Here is a 22,367-nt window from a genome sequence, read left to right as displayed (position 1 = left end):
GTTAAAGAAGAAAAAGGTCCTTTCTATGAAAACTTTATTTAATAATGGACATTCGCAATATTGTTCCATTCCATCCCAGTAATTAAAAAATGGATTTTAGCATGGAAGTTTTCTCGCCAAAACAAAGTTAACTCATTGCTAACCCTAGTTATTAGCTGCCTTTTTTTTTCATCTATATACATATACGCTTAAATCTTATATGGACTGCTAAGCGTTAAACTTTATCTATTCTTCTGAAATTGCTGCGCAGAAAATTAGTACTCCTAAATTTCAATACGCATTATACTCAGTTGTAATTGAAATATGTGTCTATGTTTCACCTCTATGTATTAACTCTACAAATGGTGTGTGTCCACTGTTCACCGCAACCGATTCAGCTATAGGTTATACACTATTGCCAACAGAGGTGTGTGTCTCCGCTTTTCGGTACAACATGTTCTGTAGCTAGTGGCCGCTAGATGGGTCCCCTAACCATTACCTGAGTGAGGATGAGCGTTTTTTTAACCGCAAACATAGACGTATATCCGTGTAAAAAACAAGTCTATTATTACTCAGTTTATTAGTTTATTCTCTGTAATCGGGGTTGATATAGTTAAATAACCATTTACATAAAAATCAACCCTTTCTTTAAGCGATGACAGAATTAAGAGAGATGAATATGAATAAATAGTTATAACCTAATCAACATTTGTTAACATTTTAATATATAAAATATGTATAAATATACATAATAAAGGGAATCAGGTTTTTCATAAAACTTTGTACTTTCTAATCATATTAATGTATTAATGCTGACTGGGTTATATTGGTTTAATTGCAAACAGTTAGATTTTATATTGTTGCCAGCGTTGCCGTTTTCTGGGTAATTCGCTAAATTTGGGGAGTTTCGAAAGCGCGTGGGTAATTTTCGAGTACGCTCTTCTTTATTACCTATGAAGGCAAGGAGTTCCATGAAAGGTCTTAAATAAATTTTTTACTTCACTATTTCGGTTGCGTCGTGTTTCGTTGGCTACAGTTGCAGTAGTTTGCAGCATTTATTAAAGCTCACGGCTGAAAATAATTTTTTTTATTCCGACCCCATGAAGTCATGGCCAGTATTGGCGTGATTGCGTTAAATTATGGGTAAAAGTCTAGTTGAGTCGACTGCTAATACGCTACAAAAATATCGATAGAGGTGTCAAAAGGCCCGTATTGACCTCGACAACAATAATTCGAAGGCGAAAAAGAAAAATTGTATATCTGTCCGGAGATATTTGCAGTTGAAGTTGGCGATTATCAAGTGGTTGTTGTAATGTTGTCGTACCCACAAAAAAATTATGAACATAAGCGTTTTGCGCGGATATAGTTTTGGTCTCTAAACCGGTGTTGGACCACCGAGGGTAATTTTTTATACACAGAAACGTGTTCTGGACAAAAATACTATGGATACCACCCCCGGTTTCGGAGGAACCCGCGGGTCATTTTTCGGTTTTTCGTTAATATCTTTAGAACGAGTTAAAATTTTTATTTTCCCACTTCGGATTGTTATTGTCGAGGTCAATACGCGTCTTTTAACACCTCTCTCGATATTTTGGGACGCGTCTTAGCAGTCGTCCCCTCAACTAGACTATTACCAAATTATGAAACCTATATTTCTTATTTTACAATGTTCTTATATGCTATAAGCCTTAGTCGCTTTTATGGCTTATACAAAAATGTTCAAAGTAAACAAAAATAATACAAAATATGGGTAACCGGAAAGTCTTCCTTTGTCTTACAATCTCAGAAAATAAACAAAGAGCAGAAAATGGGTGTGAAATATTGTTCAATTATATTTAGTATGATACCCACCCAATGTTCATGGAAAGTAAAGACATGTGTCCAAAATTTTATGAGTAGGAACATTTTGAAATTCATAAATACGATATAATTGTGATGACATGAAATCACAAACAAACCAAAAAATAAAATAAACTTCTTATTATTTCCCGAAATTTTACACTATCACTTGCGAGGTATTCACTTAAAAAAATAGAAATCCATAATTTCGCGCTTACGATACAATGGCTAACATAGCTTGCTATAGTCAAAATGAAATTAGCTTCAATTTATTTTACAGCTTCAAAGTAATTTACAGTCGTCACAAGTTCGAAGTTAACTTATTTTGCCTATCACTAAGCAACAAAACAATTTATTTGACGAAATTTTGATATTTTGGAGAATTGAAAATTGTTTTTTTGGGTAATTTGAGAACGGCAACACTGGGTTGCATCTAGTTACATGCCAACATTCGTATAAGCTCAAATTCCCAGTAAGAAAATACTCCGCAAAAACGTATGGGTTAAAGCTGACAGCTATTAAAACTTAATTAAAGTTACTCCATGTCTCACCAAACTTTTACCAATATAAAATATAATGTTATGTTGGTTTTATTGGTCTGTAAATAATGAATTGTTATACTAATTTGTCATATTCAAAACGGGTTTTATATTTTCGTATAAATGTAGCCGAAAACGAAAAATATAAAAAATGTATGGAAGAGTTTCTAATTAATAAAACATACTGAAAAGTCATAACCAATGGTGACTTACTATTTGGCATATATATTTTTTCAAACATGTAACTATACAGAATGTCTGGACAAGTAACTTGGTACCTCGATCAAGTTTAAACGGGATTCAAGGGGTTGTGTAGCGCAATATATAGCTTCTCCAACCCAATTGTCAACCTCACATTCGAGCGGCGAATCCCGTTTCGCTAACAGACGAGGCTCTGGCGACCCCAAGCTCCTCATGGAACTTGGGGGTGGGGAGGGAGGGATGGCCTGAAGGTTCAATATGGCCATATAAATCGTTCCCGAGATGGTCGGGCCAGCACCTTAATGGTGCTGTGTTACCGGAGCGTATCGGATCTGTATCCGACAAAGGACCATCACATCGATAACACTCCCCAAAGCCTTCGGGGAGTAACCTAATCGCTGCAACAACAACAACAACATCAAGTTTAAACCTTAATAAAAAATCTTCTATGGATGATCAATTTGTGAAAATTAATTCTCTAAGCAAATTAAACAACATTTCATATTGTATTCTCTGTTTAGCTGCTTTTTTTTATTTTTAAGTGATTTTGTAACACTTTTAACAATACTTGTACTTGCTTTATGTCTACATATGATTGTTTAATTTTGAGATTAAGCTAAAGGTATTTAATTTGGTGCTGTAAGCAGGTTTGTGTTGTATACGTCTATAACATATGATTGTTATATTTAATTTGGAAGGAAAATAATATATTTTAAATAAAAATAATACTTAAATAATAAAACTATTAATTAAAAAAATATATTAAAAGAATTAAATGAAAAAAAAAAAAATAATAATAATATAGACGGAATCGAACCCGCGAACGAATCCATTTAGGCGCAAATCTTATTATCTCTGCTATTGCTTCTTTTCTACCATTATAAGCAATGTTGTATTTAAGCTTTACGCCTTCTGCGCGCATTTTTCGACTGTGATGCCACGTAAGAAAAAATAATTATTAAGAAAGCATTATGGAATAACCAAGTTTTTAGTGCAACCGTGAAAAATTGTTAAAAACGCTAACCGCATTTTCTTTATGGTTAGGGGATAAATAATTGACCTACTACTGAGAAATTATAAAGAATAAGTGAACATTTAACTGGCATAATTTTTTTTGGAAATTCCATGTGTACAGGGTGTCTAGAGAGGAAAATTGGTTTTCCTTGGAAAATTTTAAATGACCATAAAAAATTGTCTATGGCTGACCAATTAGTAGGACCCACTGACCAATTATGACCAATTAGTGACCAATTAATTGGCATAATTTTTTTTGGAAAATTTATGTATACAGAGTGTCTAGACAGCAAAATTGATTTTCCTTGGAAAACTTTAAATGGTCATAAAAAATTGTCTATGGCTGACCAATTAGTGGGACCCACTGACCAATTATGACCAATTAGTGACCAATTAATTGGCATAATTTTTTTTGGAAAATTTATGTATACAGGGTGTTTAAACAGGAAAATTGTTTTTCCCTTGGAAAACTTTAAATGGCCATAAAAAATTTTCTATGGCTGACCAATTAGTGGGACCCGCTGACCAATTATGACCAATTAGTGACCAATTATTTGGCATACGTTTCGATTTGAAAATCCACCGATGGGGTGCTAACATCCGATAACAGGGTAACATCCGATAACAAAGAAAACTTTAAAAATTAATTAAAAAGTTCCTATGGCTGACCAATTAACGAAACCTGGTGACCAATTATGACCAATTAGTGACCAATTAATTGGCATAATTTTTTTTGGAAAATTTATGTATACAGGGTGTTTAAACAGGAAAATTGTTTTTCCCTTGGAAAACTTTAAATGGCCATAAAAAATTGTCTATGGCTGACCAATTAGTGGGACCCGCTGACCAATAATGACCAATTAGTGACCAATTATTTGGCATACGTTTCGATTTGAAAATCCACCGATGGGGTGCTAACATCCGATAACACGATAACATCCGATAACAAAGAAAACTTTAAAAATTAATTAAAAAGTTCCTATGGCTGACCAATTAACGAAACCTGCTGACCAATTATGACCAATTAGTGACCAATTAATTGGCATAATTTTTTTTGGAAAATTTATGTATACAGGGTGTCTAGACAGCAAAATTGATTTTCCTTGGAAAACTTTAAATGGTCATAAAAAATTGTCTATGGCTGACCAATTAGTGGGACCCACTGCCCAATTATGACCAATTAGTGACCAATTAATTGGCATAATTTTTTTTGGAAAATTTATGTATACAGGGTGTTTAAACAGGAAAATTGTTTTTCCCTTGGAAAACTTTAAATGGCCATAAAAAATTTTCTATGGCTGACCAATTAGTGGGACCCGCTGACCAATTATGACCAATTAGTGGCCAATTATTTGGCATACGTTTCGATTTGAAAATCCACCGATGGGGTGCTAACATCCGATAACACGATAACATCCGATAACAAAGAAAACTTTAAAAATTAATTAAAAAGTTCCTATGGCTGACCAATTAACGAAACCTGCTGATCAATTATGACCAATTAGTGACCAATTAATTGGCATATTTTTTTTTGGAAAATTTATTTATACAGGGTGTCTAGACAGGAAAATTGGTTTTCCTTGGAAAATTTTAAATGGCCATAAAAAAATTGTCTATGGCTGACCAATTAGTGGGACCCACTGACCAATTATGACCAATTAGTGACCAATTATTTGGCATGCTTTTCGAATTCAAAATCCACCGATGGGGTGCTAACATCCGATAACAGGGTAACATCCGATAACAAAGAAAACTTTAAAAATTAATTAAAAAGTTCCTATGGCTGACCAATTAACGAAACCTGGTGACCAATTATGACCAATTAGTGACCAATTAATTGGCATAATTTTTTTTGGAAAATTTATGTATACAGGGTGTTTAAACAGGAAAATTGTTTTTCCCTTGGAAAACTTTTAATGGCCATAAAAAATTGTCTATGGCTGACCAATTAGTGGGACCCGCTGACCAATTATGACCAATTAGTGACCAATTATTTGGCATACGTTTCGATTTGAAAATCCACCAATGGGGTGCTAACATCCGATAACACGATAACATCCGATAACAAAGAAAACTTTAAAAATTAATTAAAAAGTTCCTATGGCTGACCAATTAACGAAACCTGCTGACCAATTATGACCAATTAGTGACCAATTAATTGGCATAATTTTTTTTGGAAAATTTATGTATACAGGGTGTCTAGACAGTAAAATTGATTTTCCTTGGAAAACTTTAAATGGTCATAAAAAATTGTCTATGGCTGACCAAAAAGTGGGACCCACTGACCAATTATGACCAATTAGTGACCAATTAATTGGCATAATTTTTTTGGAAAATTTATGTATACAGGGTGTTTAAACAGGAAAATTGTTTTTCCCTTGGAAAATTTTAAATGGCCATAAAAAATTGTCTATGGCTGACCAATTAGTGGGACCCGCTGACCAATTATGACCAATTAGTGACCAATTATTTGGCATACCTTTCGAATCGAAAATCCACCGATGGGGTGCTAACATCCGATAACAGGGTAACATCCGATAACAAAGAAAACTTTAAAAATTAATTAAAAAGTTCCTATGGCTGACCAATTAACGAAACCTGCTGACCAATTATGACCAATTAGTGGCCAATTAATTGGCATAATTTTTTTTGGAAAATTTATGTATACAGGGTGTCTAGACAGCAAAATTGATTTTCCTTGGAAAACTTTAAATGGTCATAAAAAATTGTCTATGGCTGACCAATTAGTGGGACCCACTGACCAATTATGACCAATTAGTGACCAATTAATTGGCATAATTTTTTTTGGAAAATTTATGTATACAGGGTGTTTAAACAGGAAAATTGTTTTTCCCTTGGAAAACTTTAAATGGCCATAAAAAATTTTCTATGGCTGACCAATTAGTGGGACCCGCTGACCAATTATGACCAATTAGTGACCAATTATTTGGCATACGTTTCGATTTGAAAATCCACCGATGGGGTGCTAACATCCGATAACACGATAACATCCGATAACAAAAAAAACTTTAAAAATTAATTAAAAAGTTCCTATGGCTGACCAATTAACGAAACCTGCTGACCAATTATGACCAATTAGTGACCAATTAATTGGCATATTTTTTTTTGGAAAATTTATTTATACAGGGTGTCTAGACAGGAAAATTGGTTTTCCTTGGAAAACTTTAAATGGCCATAAAAAATTGTCTATGGCTGACCAATTAGTGGGACCCACTGACCAATTATGACCAATTAGTGACCAATTATTTGGCATGCTTTTCGAATTCAAAATCCACCGATGGGGTGCTAACATCCGATAACAGGGTAACATCCGATAACAAAGAAAACTTTAAAAATTAATTAAAAAGTTCCTATGGCTGACCAATTAACGAAACCTGGTGACCAATTATGACCAATTAGTGACCAATTAATTGGCATAATTTTTTTTGGAAAATTTATGTATACAGGGTGTTTAAACAGGAAAATTGTTTTTCCCTTGGAAAACTTTAAATGGCCATAAAAAATTGTCTATGGCTGACCAATTAGTGGGACCCGCTGACCAATAATGACCAATTAGTGACCAATTATTTGGCATACGTTTCGATTTGAAAATCCACCGATGGGGTGCTAACATCCGATAACACGATAACATCCGATAACAAAGAAAACTTTAAAAATTAATTAAAAAGTTCCTATGGCTGACCAATTAACGAAACCTGCTGACCAATTATGACCAATTAGTGACCAATTAATTGGCATAATTTTTTTTGGAAAATTTATGTATACAGGGTGTCTAGACAGCAAAATTGATTTTCCTTGGAAAACTTTAAATGGTCATAAAAAATTGTCTATGGCTGACCAATTAGTGGGACCCACTGACCAATTATGACCAATTAGTGACCAATTAATTGGCATAATTTTTTTTGGAAAATTTATGTATACAGGGTGTTTAAACAGGAAAATTGTTTTTCCCTTGGAAAACTTTAAATGGCCATAAAAAATTTTCTATGGCTGACCAATTAGTGGGACCCGCTGACCAATTATGACCAATTAGTGGCCAATTATTTGGCATACGTTTCGATTTGAAAATCCACCGATGGGGTGCTAACATCCGATAACACGATAACATCCGATAACAAAGAAAACTTTAAAAATTAATTAAAAAGTTCCTATGGCTGACCAATTAACGAAACCTGCTGATCAATTATGACCAATTAGTGACCAATTAATTGGCATATTTTTTTTTGGAAAATTTATTTATACAGGGTGTCTAGACAGGAAAATTGGTTTTCCTTGGAAAATTTTAAATGGCCATAAAAAATTGTCTATGGCTGACCAATTAGTGGGACCCACTGACCAATTATGACCAATTAGTGACCAATTATTTGGCATGCTTTTCGAATTCAAAATCCACCGATGGGGTGCTAACATCCGATAACAGGGTAACATCCGATAACAAAGAAAACTTTAAAAATTAATTAAAAAGTTCCTATGGCTGACCAATTAACGAAACCTGGTGACCAATTATGACCAATTAGTGACCAATTAATTGGCATAATTTTTTTTGGAAAATTTATGTATACAGGGTGTTTAAACAGGAAAATTGTTTTTCCCTTGGAAAACTTTTAATGGCCATAAAAAATTGTCTATGGCTGACCAATTAGTGGGACCCGCTGACCAATTATGACCAATTAGTGACCAATTATTTGGCATACGTTTCGATTTGAAAATCCACCAATGGGGTGCTAACATCCGATAACACGATAACATCCGATAACAAAGAAAACTTTAAAAATTAATTAAAAAGTTCCTATGGCTGACCAATTAACGAAACCTGCTGACCAATTATGACCAATTAGTGACCAATTAATTGGCATAATTTTTTTTGGAAAATTTATGTATACAGGGTGTCTAGACAGTAAAATTGATTTTCCTTGGAAAACTTTAAATGGTCATAAAAAATTGTCTATGGCTGACCAAAAAGTGGGACCCACTGACCAATTATGACCAATTAGTGACCAATTAATTGGCATAATTTTTTTGGAAAATTTATGTATACAGGGTGTTTAAACAGGAAAATTGTTTTTCCCTTGGAAAATTTTAAATGGCCATAAAAAATTTTCTATGGCTGACCAATTAGTGGGACCCGCTGACCAATTATGACCAATTAGTGGCCAATTATTTGGCATACCTTTCGAATCGAAAATCCACCGATGGGGTGCTAACATCCGATAACAGGGTAACATCCGATAACAAAGAAAACTTTAAAAATTAATTAAAAAGTTCCTATGGCTGACCAATTAACGAAACCTGCTGACCAATTATGACCAATTAGTGACCAATTAATTGGCATAATTTTTTTTGGAAAATTTATGTATACAGGGTGTCTAGACAGCAAAATTGATTTTCCTTGGAAAACTTTAAATGGTCATAAAAAATTGTCTATGGCTGGCCAATTAGTGGGACCCACTGACCAATTATGACCAATTAGTGACCAATTAATTGGCATAATTTTTTTTGGAAAATTTATGTATACAGGGTGTTTAAACAGGAAAATTGTTTTTCCCTTGGAAAACTTTAAATGGCCATAAAAAATTTTCTATGGCTGACCAATTAGTGGGACCCGCTGACCAATTATGACCAATTAGTTACCAATTATTTGGCATACGTTTCGATTTGAAAATCCACCGATGGGGTGCTAACATCCGATAACACGATAACATCCGATAACAAAGAAAACTTTAAAAATTAATTAAAAAGTTCCTATGGCTGACCAATTAACGAAACCTGCTGATCAATTATGACCAATTAGTGACCAATTAATTGGCATATTTTTTTTTGGAAAATTTATTTATACAGGGTGTCTAGACAGGAAAATTGGTTTTCCTTGGAAAACTTTAAATGGCCATAAAAAATTGTCTATGGCTGACCAATTAGTGGGACCCACTGACCAATTATGACCAATTAGTGACCAATTATTTGGCATGCTTTTCGAATTCAAAATCCACCGATGGGGTGCTAACATCCGATAACAGGGTAACATCCGATAACAAAGAAAATTTTAAAAATTAATTAAAAAGTTCCTATGGCTGACCAATTAACGAAACTGGTGACCAATTATGACCAATTAGTGACCAATTAATTGGCATAATTTTTTTTGGAAAATTTATGTATACAGGGTGTTTAAACAGGAAAATTGTTTTTCCCTTGGAAAACTTTAAATGGCCATAAAAAATTGTCTATGGCTGACCAATTAGTGGGACCCGCTGACCAATTATGACCAATTAGTGACCAATTATTTGGCATACGTTTCGATTTGAAAATCCACCGATGGGGTGCTAACATCCGATAACACGATAACATCCGATAACAAAGAAAACTTTAAAAATTAATTAAAAAGTTCCTATGGCTGACCAATTAACGAAACCTGCTGACCAATTATGACCAATTAGTGACCAATTAATTGGCATAATTTTTTTTGGAAAATTTATGTATACAGGGTGTCTAGACAGTAAAATTGATTTTCCTTGGAAAACTTTAAATGGTCATAAAAAATTGTCTATGGCTGACCAAAAAGTGGGACCCACTGACCAATTATGACCAATTAGTGACCAATTAATTGGCATAATTTTTTTGGAAAATTTATGTATACAGGGTGTTTAAACAGGAAAATTGTTTTTCCCTTGGAAAATTTTAAATGGCCATAAAAAATTTTCTATGGCTGACCAATTAGTGGGACCCGCTGACCAATTATGACCAATTAGTGACCAATTATTTGGCATACCTTTCGAATCGAAAATCCACCGATGGGGTGCTAACATCCGATAACAGGGTAACATCCGATAACAAAGAAAACTTTAAAAATTAATTAAAAAGTTCCTATGGCTGACCAATTAACGAAACCTGCTGACCAATTATGACCAATTAGTGACCAATTAATTGGCATAATTTTTTTTGGAAAATTTATGTATACAGGGTGTCTAGACAGCAAAATTGATTTTCCTTGGAAAACTTTAAATGGTCATAAAAAATTGTCTATGGCTGACCAATTAGTGGGACCCACTGGCCAATTATGACCAATTAGTGACCAATTAATTGGCATAATTTTTTTTGGAAAATTTATGTATACAGGGTGTTTAAACAGGAAAATTGTTTTTCCCTTGGAAAACTTTAAATGGCCATAAAAAATTTTCTATGGCTGACCAATTAGTGGGACCCGCTGACCAATTATGACCAATTAGTGACCAATTATTTGGCATACGTTTCGATTTGAAAATCCACCGATGGGGTGCTAACATCCGATAACACGATAACATCCGATAACAAAGAAAACTTTAAAAATTAATTAAAAAGTTCCTATGGCTGACCAATTAACGAAACCTGCTGACCAATTATGACCAATTAGTGACCAATTAATTGGCATATTTTTTTTTGGAAAATTTATTTATACAGGGTGTCTAGACAGGAAAATTGGTTTTCCTTGGAAAACTTTAAATGGCCATAAAAAATTGTCTATGGCTGACCAATTAGTGGGACCCACTGACCAATTATGACCAATTAGTGACCAATTATTTGGCATGCTTTTCGAATTCAAAATCCACCGATGGGGTGCTAACATCCGATAACAGGGTAACATCCGATAACAAAGAAAACTTTAAAAATTAATTAAAAAGTTCCTATGGCTGACCAATTAACGAAACCTGGTGACCAATTATGACCAATTAGTGACCAATTAATTGGCATAATTTTTTTTGGAAAATTTATGTATACAGGGTGTTTAAACAGGAAAATTGTTTTTCCCTTGGAAAACTTTAAATGGCCATAAAAAATTGTCTATGGCTGACCAATTAGTGGGACCCGCTGACCAATTATGACCAATTAGTGACCAATTATTTGGCATATGTTTTGTTATAAAATTCCAGAAATGGGGTGCTAACATCCCACACCCGACCATGAAAATTTTAAAATTTCCATAAAATTTTTTCTAATGCTGACCAATTACTGAAACCTGCTGACCAATTATGACCAATTAGTGACCAATTATTTGGCATATGTTTTGTTATAAAATTCCAGAAATGGGGTGCTAACATCCCAGAGCCTCTTGAATGTGTACCTGGCGCTGTGGCTGTAGAACCCTGCCATTAATCCCAAATCTAAAAAAAGGCCTCCTCCCACAGTTATGGGCTAAACAGATTGCAATTCGTAGAGGGATAATAATAATATCTATAATGTATGCATTAGGGGTATGACTTTTTACAATTTTTTGAAACAAATTAATTTACATGGCATCACATGATGAGGAATAGTGATAAAATGATAACTGCGTTTTTATTTTTTCATTTTATTGCAAAAGCTACACGCAGAAACAAAAAATAAAATTTGAATGTTATCTGCAAAAAAGGAGAAGATAAATTTTCATTTAGAACAGCGGAATTTTCAGGTTGTTATTCAATTATTGTTTATAAATTTGTAGTTATTTATATATTTTATTTCATATTTGATGAGATAAATTTAGGATTAAAAGTAGAATAAGCTTTACAATTAGGGTATATTTCCTGTATGACTTTAATAGCTCTTTCAGCGCAGATATTAGTTCGCTTTAAATTCGAAATTGCAGAATCTTTCTTTACCAAGTTTTTAATAAAACACTTATGAGCAGCTTTAAATTGCTTAACCGATTTTTCAAAACTTTCAAAATCATTTATTTGGAAACGCTGATCAGAGAACCATATGTCATACCATGCACTGCATATGAATTGGCAAATCTGCAAAAGTTTTATTCTGTGTTCAGGAATGAGAATGAACGTGAAAGTTCCACGAATAGCTCTTGAATGCCAGCGAGCGTTGCTGAGCGATGGAAGAACTTTGAATTTTATGTATGGAAATTTGTTGTTTATCTCATAGTGTTTAACACCTTGTTCTAGTTCATATAAAAACTGCATATCATCACGCCATTTTATAGATTTTATTTCTAATTTATCTCCGGTTTGTTTGTAGTTTTATTTCAGATTGGCGTAGTTAATTATCAATTCAGAGAAAATATCACAAGCGATGTATGGCGATTTTGTCTTTCGAACAAGTAACTCATTCATTAAATGCTTCAAAATTAAATCTAGCACGTGATGCTGGCAACCAATATACTGCGGCGGGGACAAACCTTTTTTCTCAAAACAAGTCTGTAGTGACTTTACAACTCCATTATTTTTTCCGGTATTAACGTTTAGCGGCCACCGTGGTGTGATGGTAGCGTGCTCCGCCTACCACACCGTATACCCTGGGTTCACACCCCGGGCAAGCAACATCAAAATTTTACAAATAAAGTTTTTCAATTAGAAGAAAATTTTTGTAAGCGGGGTCGCCCTTCGGCAGTGTTTGGCAAGCGCTCCGCGTGTATTTCTGCCATGAAAAGCTCTCTGTGAAAACTCATCTGCCTTGCAGATGCCGTTTGGTGTCAGCATAAAACATGTAGGTCCCGCCCGGCCAATTTGTAGGGAAAATCAAGAGGAGCACGACGAAAATTGGAAGAGAAGCTCGGCCTTAGATCTCTTCGGAGGTTATGGCTCCTTACATTTATTTATTTATTTTTATTAACGTTTGTTGTATTACGAACTATCATTTTGACGGAATTCCACAGTAGAAATTTATCCAGGACATTCTTAATTGCTTCAAAATTTATAGAAAATTAATTAAAGCTTTAAAAATATATTATTAAATAGGTACCTTCAAAAATTGTCTTCCTTCTTATTACTTACTTCTTTTGTTTCATTTGTCAACACAACGGCCTGCACTCCTTTTTTCCCAAATTTTTTGCCATCAAAATGAACACACCAAATATCACCTCTTAAGCTAGTTTTATAATTTTCCTCCAAACGTTTCGTTGCTTAATCGTTAAAACCAGATTGTGATGGTGTTGTTAAATCAATTCCTTCTTTTGCCAACTCATTACATATTTTTGATGCAAACACTGGCTTTTGTAACCATTGCCATTGCCGCTTCTGTTGAACACTTCACTTGTTTGATTTTTGAAGGAGCTCGATATTCAGCAGCAGATGTGCTGTATGATTGCTGGATAGTTTCTGTTGATGATGTAGAACTGTCGTGTTCATTTTCATTAACACACAAGGCGCTTTTAACGTTTTCTTCATTAGCATTTTGTTTAAAAAGAGCAGCTTTGGAGGGATGCATATCAAAAGCTTTAGCTGTCGTGTACCCAACTTCTCCATTCGTAGGTATTCGAAGTTGATATAACGCTTTGTCCTCAGTACTTATCCAAATACCTTTTAAATTAGTTATATCGCATAACCTCGTTATGACATTTCTTCCAACCGGATATTTTAGAAATGTTGAATAATCATTTAAAACGTTGGTTATTTTATATTTCATTTCATTTGTAATAATCTGGCATCTTTTCTTTTTTAATTTTTCCGTTTTCGCTAACTCATTATACCTTCATATTGTAAAGGTCTGTTTTGGAATATTGCAAAGTTGACTTAAGGCTTTTTCAATTTAATTGATATCTCTTCTTTTATTCTTGGATTTTTGAAAGATGGTTATGTTATTTTTCCTTTGCTTTGGATATTTAATAACTTCATCACCACTTTTTTTAAAAGATATTATTAAACAAGACACCTCGAATGCTAAGAGGCCAAAAGCAAACTATATGTAATTGGCAAGTTGATGACATGCGCTTTGATTATTTCATCCATTTGCTCTAATAACCGTTATGTGTTGTGCAGAAATACAAATAAAATACGAAAGGCACAAATAAGTTCATTGCCTTTTAATTTGGCAAATGTGTGGAATTTGCATTCAAATTTTGTTTTTTAAATCAAAAAATAAAAACGCAGTTATTATTTTTTCACTATTTCTATTCACGTGGTGCCATGTAAAATAGGTGTTAGAAAAATGTCATACCCCTAATATGCATTCTATGCAGTCGGTGCACCGCCCGCAAGACCTAGTGAATCCCCCCAAAATGTGTGTTTGTCTGTAACCGTTGTAACAAACAACAATGAGCTCGCAAACATGAAATTAAATAGCGAGCAAAAATAAATGATTGAGTGAAATAAATACAAAAAAAATACAAATAAAACACATTATAAATAATCAATGCTAAAGCAATAATAATAACGTAACAACAACACTAATAAAGTGTACAACGTGTTGTGCTGTTGTTGAAATAATTTTGTTAAACACAAATAAGATTGGCAACAAAATGGCTCATCGCCTCGTTAAAATGCACACAAATACACACACGCATACACATAAATATAATTTTTCCATGAATGCTTGGTCTGTTTAATATTTTGCAGTTGCTCTTGAAACTAAATTCTAGCATATTCGTTTGTATGTATTAAGTATTCTCTGGACGCGCATAATTCAAAATGCTGATGGTGTTGTTATTGCTAACAAAGTTGGTTATGACTTTGATGACTGGGAAATAATGTGATGTGTAGGAAGTTATATGTTTGTAGGCATGTTTATTTGAGTATGTTTGCGAGTTTTGTATAAATGATTGAAAGCTTCGTACTCATATTACGCTTATGTGTCAGAGGTGTTGAGTGTTGGTTGTATTGGGGTTAAATAAGTTACACGCGTTAATGCTTTGTTGTTTTTTTTTTTTGAAACTTTTTATTTTTATAAATAGTTGTTATAATGCACGCAGGGGAATATACCACAACCTAACAAATCGTAGTAAAATATATGGTAAAATCATATTCTCTATGAAGCGTAGAAAATCATAAGAATGTGCGACAAAACAGAAGAGGAGAGAAGAAGATGATGAAAGTGTGAAAACGGGAACATAAAAGACAGGTACAGGAGGAAAACTCTTAGTATTGGGAAAAGAAGAAATCAGATTAAGAGATGGGGGTGGGTATGGAGAGCAAGTAAATAAATAGAAAAGAAGCTTGAATATAGCCAAATGAAAACACAGTAACGAAAATATTAAACATAAAGAAGAGGGACGAGCGAGAGTAGTGAACCAGGTGCCGTCTTGTTCCAAAAAAAAAAATTATAATAATTATGCGTTTCCTTGAAATTTGGATACCTCCTTCGCCAAGTTAATATATGAGAAATCTTTCTTTCCGGGAAGTGAACCAACCAGGCACCGAATTCTTCAAAAAATCTAATTTATGGTGCGATTTGCATTAAATTCGGTATGGAGGATATCTTTAGACAAATTTACTAGCTTTAAATTGCTCTAAATGTAAGCGTATGACATTTCACCGAGTGAAGCCAGCATTGAAACCTTATGTAATAGATGGTACGCCTTTGGAGCGTATATCTATTGCAAATGATCTAGGTGTCCTTTTTGATCCGAAATTGAATTTTAACATGCATATTTCATCTATTGCCAACAAAGTGTTGGGTTTACTTGGATTTGTTAAAAGATGGGCTAAAGAGTTCGATGAGCCGTACCTCACTAAGGTTCTTTACATATCGCTGGTTCGTCCAACACTCGAGTATTGCTCATGCGTTTGGTCCCCTGTTTCTCAAAAGCAATTTTTGATATTTACATTGCGCGGCCTTAATTGGGACTCAAGTCTCCACCTTCCTCCATACAGAAGTAGACTTCTTCTTATTAACTTACCCACTCTGGAAAATCGGAGAATTTTACTGGGGGTATTGTTCATCAATTAGCTCATTATTGGAGAAAATGATTCTGCGGACCTTCTCAGCCGCTTGTTTTTTGCAGTTCCCCCTAGAGTATCCAGACACTACGTTCCGTTCTATTTACCCCTTTGTCGACGAAACGTTGCTAAAAATAATCCTATTCTTATCTGGTGCGCGCTACAATGACTTGTATAGCTGTATCAGTCTTGAATGTAATTTTGCCACTTTACGTAATGCAATACTTGCCTATCTAATTTAAGAGATACAAGCTAATTTAATTTAATCTGCCGGCATTTTATTTCTTCCTTTAAAAACAGAAGCTATCTCATTTAAGGATGGAGGAACATTTATCAACATGTGTCATTAAGAAGGAACAAGATAGTACGGAGTTGATTGGAATCTGGTGCATTCCAACAACTTAAAAAAAAACATGTTTTTCATGAGTCACTGACCGGAATCGTATGCATTCCGGCAGTATAATCTTATGGGTCAGGCATCGAGCTGATTGGAATCCGGTGCATTCCAACAACACAGGTCATGTTACTTTTTTATGCCTTGTGATGGCGTATCCTCATTACACTACTCTTAGCACTGCCGGATTCCCATGACATGCTGACTGGAATCTTGTTGCATTCCAACAGGAAAATCGGAATCCACTGCACTCCGAAATCATGCTGAGCGGAATCTGATGCATTCCGCCAGTATAAGATTTCGGTATAAGATCTTATTTCTGCTCATATTTCTTATTATTATTATATTCTGAAATTAAAGTGTAATGTTCATTAATATTTCTTTGTTTTTAATATAACATTATTGAAATCTCGATATATCTTAAATTTTATCTTTTGAGTTGTATATTTATATATATTTTATATTATGCAGTCGACCATAGTTTGTCGTCGACTTTAAATAATAATAAATAAATAAAATAAATAGACTGCGACCATTTGTCTATTGTGCCCTGTAAGGCATATCTTATTAGCAAAATTAATATTTGAGAAACTTTTAATTCCGAAAAGAAAACTAGGGGCAGGTACCTACAAAACTAACTTATTATTTGAGAAACGTGTCTTTACGGAAAGTAGACCAAGGACCGGCCTATTACACAAAATCTAATTTGTTCGCGATTTTCTTAAAATTCTGTTGGTAACTTTATAACTCATGAACGGAAAAACCAATTCAAGAACCTTAGCTGCATTAGTTTCGAATTTTTTTTTGGCTCTATATGTAGACCCATTTCTGAGACAGGGAACATTGTGTGCACCAGGAGTGGTGTTAAATAAGAAGAGCGTGAAAGGAAGTGAGAGGTAAATAAAAAGACATTAGCTGAAAAAGAGAAGAAGGAATATAAGAGATAGAAGTGGTGGCTGGTGGAGGAACGAAAGGGAATAGTGAGAGAAATCTAGAGAATGGAAGAAGATGAAGAAAAACAGAGGGAAGTTGAGAGAAAGGAATAATTGGGAGTAAAAGAGCGTAAACTCGCGAAATTTAAAGGATATATAGGAGGAAAGGCAAATATCAAAGGTGGATAGGAGGAATGAGAGCTATGAAAATACAAGTTCTTATTTTTTTTCGCAGAAGCTACATACATGGCAAAAAGAGTATTAACGGGGAGGAGAACGTCTCAAGAATGGAAAGAAAGAAAATGGTAAGAGGAACCTAGAAAATGGAGGGAGATGAGGAAAAATAGAAAAAGCCATAGACTGAAAAAGGGACAAAGAAATATAAGTAATATAGAGGAAACTGGAGACGGAGAGAAATAAAACGGTGACAGCAATCTAGGGAATGGAAGGAGATGAGGAAAAATAGAGGGAGGTTGAGGAGTCAAGTTAGAGTAAAAGAGATAGAAGTCGAGAAAGTGAAGAGAATAGATTGGAAAGAGATGGGGATCAAACATGGATAGAAAAAGATACACATTTTTTTTTTTGTAGAAGGTACAACGATGAGGAGGAGTACTATTGGGCAAAAGAAAACCTTCATTTTCTAAATCTAGGGATTAATGCGATTTTAGGGACATCAACTACGTCAGTTCCATATGGTTTTTTAGTGGTTTATAAAAACAAAAATATTGAAATCGGTCGGTCAAGTGAAGCAGGTATTCCATATTTAGTAAAAAAGTAAAATAAAAAGAATAAGGAATGGACAAGAATCGAAGTTAAAGTAGAATAGAATGGCATAGAGAGTGTTGAACGGAAATAAGGCTCACTTTTGAAATGCAGCGAAACCGATATTAGGGTAGACAAATTCATATAATTTACAATGTAATTGCATATCTACCTTTTGGGGGTTCTCTTATATCAGCAACCTTTACACATTCGTTTAGGATTGCAGCTGGCTTAACCCTTCGATAGATTTTGGGGTCTGGCCAGACGAGAAGGTTTTATTTTCGTGAATAGCTTTACTCCTTTCCACCCGATCATAAAAAGCTTTAGTGACTTTTTAAATTTAGAGGCGGTCTTTATAATAATTTAGAAATCGATATTTTTTTCTTTTTATTTTATCTTTTTTTGTACCAAAGTGGATTATGTCACATTTTAGCGTTGTCGTCTGGCTAGACGATCATATTTATAAGCCTATAATACCTCATAGTTCGTATTCATTTCAAAATTTATCAACAAAAATTCAAACTTATTTCTGTGTAATCACAATGTGCGACGAGATTTCTTCAAAGTTTAAATATTTGTGGATAAAGTTCAAAGTGTCAAATTTCGTCTGACCAGACGACAACGCTAAGATGTGTTGAATTTATTACCGCTAATGGAAGGGCTAAAGTGAAGCCTTCACCCTCACCTTGACAGCAATAAACAACACTTTCACAACCATCAAGCAAAACTAATTTCTTTATAAATTTGATATTTTCCATTAATTTGGGAAAACGATTTTCCGAAAAATTTTGCTAAGCTAAATTACGTACTTACTTAATTGGCGCTTAACCGTCTAAACGGCTATGGCGCGCCAGTCGCTCCTTCGCTCCGCTAACCGGCGCAAATTGGTCACACCAAGGGAGTTTAAATCGTTTTCCACCTGGTCCTGCCAACGGAGTGTGGGCCGCTTTCTACCTCTGCTTCCATAGGCGGATTCAGATAGAAACACTTTCTTGGCCGGAGCATCATCTTTCATTCGCATCACATGGCCTAGCCAGCGCAGCCGCTGCGTTTTAATTCGCTGGACTATGTTGATGTCTACGTATAGCTCGTACAGCACATCATTAAATCTTCTTCGGTACTCGCCATAGCCAACGCGTAGAGGTCCATAAATCTTTCGAGGAACTTTTCTCCCGAACACTCCCAAAGCTAAGCTAAATAAGAATTTGTAAATTGGAAAAATTACATATTTATGCTCACAGACTTATGGTAAAGTAAGCACCTGTGTGTATGTATATTTGTGCATATGAAAAAGAACACATTTTTACCAAAAACCTAGCACGTCAGCTGGCAATAACTCAGCAGCTAACGATGACAATGGCAATAACCGAGAATATGCAAAAATAGTTTACTGTCAACAATGCTGAGTAGAATTTTGAGTGGAAAATTGCAAAATGCCAAATGATATTAATAAACAATTTTAAACAAAGCTGAATAACAACAGCCATAGCTTAACCAAAAATTTTCATTTGCGATGATACAGATTTTAGCTTTGTTATGCTCTTTAGTTTTTAATAAACAAACGGAGAGAGTTCTATTTGGTAAATTTGAATGCAAAAAAAGTTGTTAACATAGAGATTAAATACATACAAAAAGAAAGACAAAAGAAAATGTAATCATTATTTGCGGTTGTCATGCTGCTGAAAGGCATCCTGTGGTGGTGCGCTGTTTATCTATAAGTTTATGAATGGTAGAATGTTTATGTTTAAACTAATGTGTGTGTGTATAAATTGATGGCTGATACAATTGTAAACGATAACCGATAGCGGTACAGGGCGATAATATTTGTAAATAATAATTCATTCCTATGATTGATGACTAAATGGAAGCGCAAAGGACGAATTATAAGAAGCCTTAAAACAGTGAAGGTATGAGTCGTTGGAGGAGCCAAACATACATGCAGTAAACGTATAGTGGTTTTTGCCTAGGCAGGAGATAGCTTGGTAGGTCGATTGTGTGGCTGAGTGTTGATTGTGTTCAATAATATATTGATATAAACGTTTGTTGATGGCATGCATGTATGTGTGTGCCTACTTGCATCTTAAGCTAATGCTTGTATCATTAGAAAATTTGCAAATTCTAGTATTTGTGGTGAAATGATTATCTATGTATATACACATGTGTATGTTTATGTTGTTAGCTGATTATTTCTATTTATATGTACTATTGTTGTATTGAAACTTCATTACAAATAATTTCGTTACGATCTTTTGATAGCAGCGTCAATTTTTAGTGAGAGCATTTTTGTTAACCCGGTACAAAATTTTTTTTTATGATATTGTAACGAATTTACTGCAAATCCTCTTATTTGCAACCTTCTGCTAAGTTCGAATCACTAAACTGTCGAATAAATAACTCCAATATCGAATAATGGAAAAATGGCCTTTATTAAAGTACTTCAAAATAACACTTATAATTTGCAACTAGCTTGCTTAATAACCAAACCGATTGATAGCTTAAATGAAACTGACTTTTTGCGCCTCTACTGTCGCGCCTTTTATACTTTTTGATTTCTCGTTGCATACTTCTAGGCTTTCCCATTCCAGAACTTACTGGTTAGTTATCAGCTACAAAATTGCCAGCCACAACTACGTTTATAAATTCTCATATGCGCATGAGTAATACTTGCACAAATTATTGCCCTCTCTTGTTGGCAACTCGGATAAGAGATGTGTTCGTGCGTTGCTTCTCAGCTGCGTATACGTTCATATGTGTAGACATAATGATTGATTCGTTTATGTAGATACAAGTGACTGTCTACTTTATTGTTGTTGTGACTTTATTTAATTAGCATCAGACTAGGGATGTGAGTATTATTTAATGCCACTCATATTCGTCACAATATTATAAAATACCAAGTGCTTAGTTACATTCTAGAAGATCAATAAAGATATTTGGGAAAACTATCAGGTTTTCGTACATTTAATTGACTTCGCAGTTTGAAAGCTGATAAAGATGGCGTCAGACCCCCTTCCAGAATGGGAAGTAATTTTTTTAGCCCAGAGTTTGTTTAAACATTTGTTAAAAATGTATGAGTTGAACCCCACACGTCAGGTTTACTTTGAGTGAAAAAGTTAATTTTTCGCTCTGCAAGTAGGCCTTAGAGTCGTTCTTTCCAACTTACTTATTAAAGTGTATAGTACTGCCAAATTTAGTTTAAGAAAAACTTAGTTGCTTTAGTAGATTTGGTTTCCCCAAAAGTTTACTTTACTATATTTGAAAAATTCTCCTCTTTTCACCTCTGACATGCATTATCTCTGACACTCAATACCATTATCGTAAGAGATAAAAATCTTACCTTTTTGTAGTCCTTTTTATCGTCCTCCTGTTTATTATTAGACTCTTGCCGTATCTCTTTCTTTGACTTTTACTCTTAATATTAAAGTTTTATACCTATTCCCTTTCCTACTCTGTAAAAATCGGCACCAATTGTTTCAAGAATGACTTAGGGCGCTGGAATCAACTAGAACTCCCTAGTGATTACTTTGTTGTTCAAACTGCCTTCATTTCGAAGTGTGTTTTATGGTGAAGTCCTAGCGATTTGGCAAACCTATAAATCACTCGTGGTTTGGTACATAACTTGCAAGCTATCTATCTTTATGTCTTCTAAGCAGAAATGAAAACGCTAGCTGTGCTACACACTAGCTCAAAAGATGTAAGGGACTTCTACTTGTGTTGTCCGAAACAGTGGAATCTAAGGAAATTAATTGGCATAGCGTGAAGAAATGAGGGAATGAAGTCAAACTGGACATACTTCCATTTACTGGCAAGGGGTAAACCGAAACATTTACGCAAACAAAGCTCAGGAAAAGTAATAGGATACCCTAAATTGTGTAATTCAAAGGAACGGCATTGGTAGATTACAATGAGAGAAGAGGAGGATTCTAAGGAGTAGAACTGAAACCAATAAACTTACAGTGATCTTCACTGATTATTGGTTTTTAGAAGGGCATGCGGACGATATAAATTTCACACTACGGCTGTTGAAGTTTTAAGGACGTGAATATGCCCAACAAGAACTTGCTGTATAAATAAA

General features: G+C 34.3%; 1 pseudogene; it reads right to left on the bottom strand.

Moving 5' to 3' along the window:
• Positions 1-12,571: 12,571 nt before the first annotated feature.
• On the bottom strand, positions 12,572-21,605 carry LOC137254142 (uncharacterized; annotated as a pseudogene).
• Between the last annotated feature and the right edge of the window lie 762 nt (positions 21,606-22,367).

The sequence above is a fragment of the Eurosta solidaginis genome, chromosome 5 (genome assembly GCF_040869045.1).
Source record: "Eurosta solidaginis isolate ZX-2024a chromosome 5, ASM4086904v1, whole genome shotgun sequence".
NCBI classification, from domain to species: domain Eukaryota; kingdom Metazoa; phylum Arthropoda; class Insecta; order Diptera; family Tephritidae; genus Eurosta; species Eurosta solidaginis.
This window is presented reverse-complemented; position numbering and strand designations above follow the sequence as displayed.